The 6,514-nt window shown below is 41.4% G+C and overlaps 1 protein-coding gene across 6 annotated transcripts in view; it reads left to right on the forward strand.

Annotated features, from left to right (window-relative positions):
- SOBP (sine oculis binding protein homolog) overlaps positions 1–5,035 on the forward strand; it is a 368,137-nt gene extending 363,102 nt beyond the window's left edge. For all 6 annotated transcript variants that reach the window (XM_069235440.1, XM_069235441.1, XM_069235442.1 and 3 more), the window contains one exon: positions 3,291–5,035. The gene's annotated coding sequence lies outside the window, so the exon portion shown is untranslated. The remainder of the gene's footprint in view (positions 1–3,290) is intronic.
- The last annotated feature ends 1,479 nt before the right edge of the window (positions 5,036–6,514 follow it).

The raw sequence follows: 6,514 nt of genomic DNA on the forward strand, positions 1-6,514 counted from the left end.
TGGGACTAAGGGCTCCTCCTCCTCTCTCACAGACTCAGGTTCTGAGGAAGCTGCCTCTTCTCTATTTCTTTCCTCAGAGAGCAGCCAGGCTACTTAAAGAAACGTGTAGAGCATTTCACATTACCAACATGGACGATAAGTAAATGACATGACTCAACAGAAATCCGACACCAATTTAGAAAAATAGATTAGATCTTAATCTTAATTTAGACACCAAAATGAACTTTGTAGCTTTTGCACTACTGTAGTTGTGAATTTTTAGGTCTGTAGAAAATACAGTACTTTGTAGGTTTAAAGGGCCTTCACTGAAGTCAATGGGGAAAATAGCAGTGTGCATTCTGGCACCTGTAGGGTGAGTTCCAACTAACCCACAGGAACGTAAGGTTCTGCTTTCACCTAGACCAGGATTCAACAGTCAGACTTTTGTCACCTTGCCCAGGGAGTCAGGTTGCAGAGGTTACCTGGCTGTCCTTGGTGCTGAAGGGTCTGCAGTACTCAGATGTCATCCCATGTTATCCAATGGACCCTTATTACTCAGGCCAGCATTGCATTTGAAATACCGGCACAGGGGCATATGTGCTCCTGCACATATATCCGCACTCATGGGACAGTGCACCCTGCCTCCCGGGCTAGAGGGGGCCTACCGTAGGGGCGACTGACCTATCTATGGGCAGTAACAGGGGCTGTACCTGCACTTGGTGTGGACAGCAGGCTGCTTGTGCAGGCTGACATGGCAGCTCTGCAGTCTCTATTTTACTGGGGTTACTCAAGATGGCACAATCAGTACTGCAGCTCTGGTAACCCCCTTTACCATCCCTGCCCTGGGTATCATTTACTGGGGACTTACAGGGGTGTTAAGGTCCCTGCCAATTGACCATTGCAATTCGACATACCATTTATGGGAAAGAGCATTGGTACTGGGGCCGGGTTAGCATGCGTCAGTACACTGACATGTCAAAACCATCAGCATCTGACAGCAAAAAGTGGTGGGGGTGAACATCCAAAAAGGGGCACTTTACCACACTAAGGGCCATATGTACGAACACATTTTTCCATAGACATAGAATGGGTAAAAACCTTTCATACATCTGGCCTCAAACCTCTGGGAGGATTGGAATTTAAGTGTGGTTTAGAATAGTGGAAGAGCCAAATTTCCTTTGTCGTTTGCTGAGAGCAGACTCTGCTGAGATATATCCCTTAGACTTGAATTCTCATGTGACTTTATGCCACTGCACCTCTCTTAATGGAAACATCTACAGAAATTCTGTTTGCTGATCCTGTTCTCTGAAACCTTTAGAATAAGAATAGTTAGGAACTTAGATTCAGTGGTTAGGCAGGAGAATTTGATTTTAGAATTGAAACATCAGTCTTTGTTTCTGATTTTCTGCATTATTGCTATTGAGATACTTGTCCTTCATATGCTTGTAAAGCTTAATATTGACCGACACTTTAACTCACCTTTGGTGATTTTGTACATCTGTACCGTGGTCTTGAGACTAATGTAAGTTTGACTTTGAATCTGCATTAAAGCCCTTTAAAACTTTAAGATGGTTTCTGTGACTTAGTATGTGGCTCACTGAGCTACACTGTAATTGCTCTGAATAATTTGATGCATGTTCTCCTCATCCCTCGGAAATGTGCCAAAAAGATTAATCTGACCCCAAATTTAATGATAGGGCCCATTGCTGGATCACATTGATTAGCATTTGTTTGGCTTCAAATTTTTATTACAATCATATCGCTATCATATTTAGGCTGCAGTGTGTTTTCTTTTCTTTTCTAATTTTTATTGTTGTTTCTTATGCTTGCAAAAAAAAAAAGTACGATTTTACCCATTGCATGAGCTTGGCCAGGGACTGCTTGACATTGCTAAAGCTTGTCTGGGCAGAGAGAAATGACTTCATGTCACAGCCCTCTATGCAGGCATGTCCCCTGGCAGGTGGTAAATGTTACAGAACGAGGATCAGTATGTCCAGGAACATTTCATTTAAATATAGGATGAACAAATGTAGGTTTGCCCTGTATGCTGTAAGAAGTGCACCTAGTTTACTTCTTCCACACATCCTAATTCTCGTAATGCCATGATATATAATTACATCACTAAAAGTAAATCAAACACGTATACATCAATACTTTGGCCCGACGTCTGAGGTGTAGGATGTAACAATTGCAAAATGTGAGGCATGGACATAAAATGTACAAGCAACAGCCTCAATGCACAGCACAGGTTGAGAACAGGGCACCACTGCCCTGGTTTGTGCTGCTAAGTGTCACACCGTGGCGGTGACAAAGCAGCGCAAGGTGCCCTCTAATGTGATAAACCTAACGGTTCTCCTTAGATTACAGTTGTCAGAATAATGACGGGATAACATGTCACCTCACATTATCATACATATCACTACAACCCCAGTGCTCCACCAGTTGTAAAATTCCACCAGTGAAGCCCTCCGCCGGTCTTTCTTCAACGTAGGTGAACCTGATTGCATGTGGCCATAACCCATACAAATGAGCCTGATGGTAGGATACCGGCCTTTGCTGGTTTTCTTCTTAACAGTGTTATCTAACCTGTTGCAGCAAACATACATCTCTAAAAAATACATGAAAATCACTCCCCCATGCAACCCCCCCCAAAAAAAAATACTATTCCAGTCTGGCCTGCTAGGCAGTGTCCCCTCTGCAAGGCAAAATAGGGAACTCCAGTATATGTTTTGGTTCAACCATTTCTATTCATCAGTTTTGGTTGCACGTGCAAAATGAGGGCAGAAAAACACTAGCAAGCACATCTTCCATTCCCCTTTGCATTTATTTATTTCACACAGTACTTCATTATCGAATGGCTTCAAGATACTTTCTTTTGAGTCACCTCAAAGTCTCCATTGAGAACATAGAGGGAATGGTGCTCAGTATAAAAGATTAGACTAACACACATGCTGCAGTTCGAAAATATTTCTATTGTTACCGGGATATGCAGTTGTTTTAATGGGAGATGCTTTTCAAAAATGTGTTTGGCAGGCTTTGTTATCAGGCCAAAATGCTAATTTATCCAAATGTCCTGCTAAAACTGGTATTACTTGTAATGTCCACAATATTAACCAGCCAAAATTGTAATATAGATTAATCTGTGATTTTGTGCATCCATTTATTTAATTTAGAACAAATGCCTAGATTTTAATGACATCTTATGTGATACAAATAGAGTTATAAAGTTAATGTTGCATTGATATAACATATCTCTCAAATGCTTTCCACTTCTGACATACTTTAACTCTGTCCTTTTGTGTAATTGACAGGAAAGATGACTGACAGGGTACCCTGGACAGGAAAGGGAGCAGCGCAAATCATATCACTTCTCCAGATTGCACCATCTGACTGACTCCTCTGTATCTCCTACTAGGCCAAGGTGTGAAGGACCTGCTCAATCTTCCATGTTGTCTTTCCTTTAAGGAAGTGACAGGCCTATCAAAGGCCTCTTTTTGCCAGTGGAAGAATTCATTTCCTCCAGCCTTTGCTCTTTGACTCCTCTCCTCGGAAGGAATCCGTCTGTTGCTCTCTCTTTTTCCTTTCCCTTGTTCTTACCAACATACGGACCAACGTTGATGCAATTCCGCTGTGTCTTCATGGTTTAGAAGTTTATGACTTGACAAGATTGTGGATTTCCTTTGTTTTTTTAAGATACAGCTGCGGTTTTGCTGCTACACTACGAATCGGCATTGTGAGGTTTTAGACCTGTACAGATGTTAAAGGTGGGAACGGGGGGTATACTGGAGTAATACTACTTCAGATCATCTCTTGCTCTCTTACCCAGGATGCACTTTTAAACAAAACGTTTTCAATATTTTATTGGCAAATTTACATTTTTTTTTACTAAGGCCACCTTTTACCCTAATGCCATATTTTCAGTGTTAAGGTCTTATGGATTTGACTTTTTTCTGGTTCGTCTGATGCAAGAAGCAGCATGAATAGTTTATACTGTGGTTTTGTAAAGACTGTATGCCAAGAGAACACAGTAAATGTTTATCCTTCTCGGCTTTCATTTCAAACATCTCCTCTTCCCCCACGTAGAAAGGCTCCCCATCCGTGAACAGAGCTACGAGTGTTTAACTGAAGACCAAAAGTCCCGTAAGGTGTGTAAGAGTCCAAGGAGGAGAGACTTGCAAGGCGTCACAAGAGACGCGGATGAAATTTCACACCATGATGGATTTCACTGATCCAGGAAGTCAGTGAGGCAATCTTTCCATGTGCAGCTCCCTTTCGGGATAATTCGAGTGGTGTAGAGGAGCCATTGAAAACTGTGTGCCAAGGGGAGGGGCAACGTGAGAAACGACCTCCCCTCCACTGAGATCTAGGCTCACTGTTTGCTTTCTCCTGTCATGGTTAAGAGACATGTGCAATTCGATCCTCGGTCACTGGGCGGAGGATAACAGGGTAGAACTTAATTGTGTGCACTTGTATAGGTGTAGCCAGGAGTCCGAAAGAACACCAGAGCACATACGTGCAGCAGCTGAACCAAGAAGCCAGAATTATGTGGTGTATCCTATTTGAACAAATACAAAGAAAACGTAGCCATTTAGCACTCCACCTGAAGCTACCTTCTGGTTCCATGCTCCTGGTTCCAGATGAAGCCATGATTCAATCGAAAATATGCAGAATGTGTCCTTTCTGCAAGGCTTCTGTTTTTAAGAATCACAGTGAAATCTATTGAAAGAGGTGACTACGACTGGCCCACACGTGGTGGTGAGCAGGTTATAGCAGAGGTTCACCAGAGTATTTTAGCGATGGAGCACTTTGAGTACTGTGTATATACTGTATTTCTACCGTTTCTTTGTAAAAATTCACTTAACAATACAAGCGACTGTTTTACAAAGTTCTCCTTATTTATTAATCTGGACTTGGCAATGAGTCGATGGCTTGGTATTATTGATTTAAGTTTTGTCAATTTTCCAAAGTTGTTAGCAAATATGTTGACTCTTCGTGGAAACAGCAGCTAAATCCTTTTGTTTCCAAGATTAAAAAGAAAGATTCTCTTTGGAAATTATGATGGCTGTCTTCATCTTTTTTTAAATGTTCCTTGAGAATCAGAATGCTTCAAGAAAGGACTGACACAAGTAAGACTCAATATTTTCTCAGTTTTGGTGTGATTTAATAGAAACAGATGTGTAAATTTACGGTGTTTATCTCAATTCAGCTAGCAACTGATGTGAAAAGTTGTGAAGTGTTGTGGTATGGAATAAGGTCATACCAGATTTAGGACAGTGACAAGGCTAAGAGATGGGTTTTGGGTTAGTTTAAGGTTAGTAAGGGATAAGGAATGGGTTTCAAGTTAGTTTTGATGCACGAGTTAAGTTTTAATGTTGGGATCAGATTAAGAAACATTTAAATTAGAGTAGGATAATGGTGAGGGATAGGTTTGTGGCAGGGTGATACAGGTAAAGGGTTAGGAAGAAGTAGTTAAGAGGTAGTGTTGGGGCAAAGTTTAGGGCCGGGATAGGTGTTTCGTAAAAGGAGAACAGAGGTTAGCACAAAAAAGTTTGGGGTTAATCTAAGAGTAAAGGAAAGGTTTGGAGTTCAGGTAAAACATAGGGCTGAAGTAAGAGACAGAGTAAATAGAACTAGACGTGTTAAAGGTACGAGGTCCTGGTGTTAAGATAATTGGGAAATAAATAACAATATGCGGATGAGACAGGGCTAGATTAGATGATTCTGACGAGGTGGGCCAGGCAAGGTGATGGTTGGCAAGGTGGTACATAGTTGATGTATTGACAGAATTAACGCATGCATAAAAAACAGCATAAGCAACTGTATTTCATGTGTACAAGGACATTTTAACCAATGAAAGGTTGCATGTTGCAACGCAGAGACATTTTAGGCATCATATCTGCCTCACGATTTGAACTCTAGTAGTTATGATGTAATTAGTTAGATTTGATTTTTTTAAATGGCACTACATTTAAAGTTCAGAAGAAATGTCAGCAGAACATTCTCAAAAAGTGAATTAATGTTACGAAAGCAAATAAGCCAAGCTGCTTATATTGCTTTCAAAAGGCAGGCTATTGACCATTACTGCATGCTGATGAACATGTCCTAAGCATAATTATCCTTCATTCATTATTTTGTCAAACAAGAATACGATAAGTGTGTGTTATCGTTTTCCAGTCCATTAAAAACATTGTAATGGATTGAAACAGTGCACCAATACAGTACGGGTCCAGTACAGGTCCCGTAGATGTGCAATTTTATTTTACCTGTCCTCTTCAGATGTAGCTAGTTGAGATAGAGAGTGGACTTTTGCTTTCAGTACTCCCAGTCACAACTCAGGCACCATTGGGATGTCCCTAGTCACTGGAACAGCAACCGTATCACTGGTATGCTGCATCACATGTGCTCAGTCTACTCAGGGTCGGAGGACATTTGACTCAGTGGGCCCCGTAGTGAATAGGGCCCTAGACTGCAAGTGGTTGGCTTAATGAGGGTACTCCGCCTCAGAATTGGTCACCTTGAAGATTTAGACAACTCC

This window comes from Pleurodeles waltl, chromosome 5 (assembly GCF_031143425.1).
Source record: "Pleurodeles waltl isolate 20211129_DDA chromosome 5, aPleWal1.hap1.20221129, whole genome shotgun sequence".
Taxonomy (NCBI): domain Eukaryota; kingdom Metazoa; phylum Chordata; class Amphibia; order Caudata; family Salamandridae; genus Pleurodeles; species Pleurodeles waltl.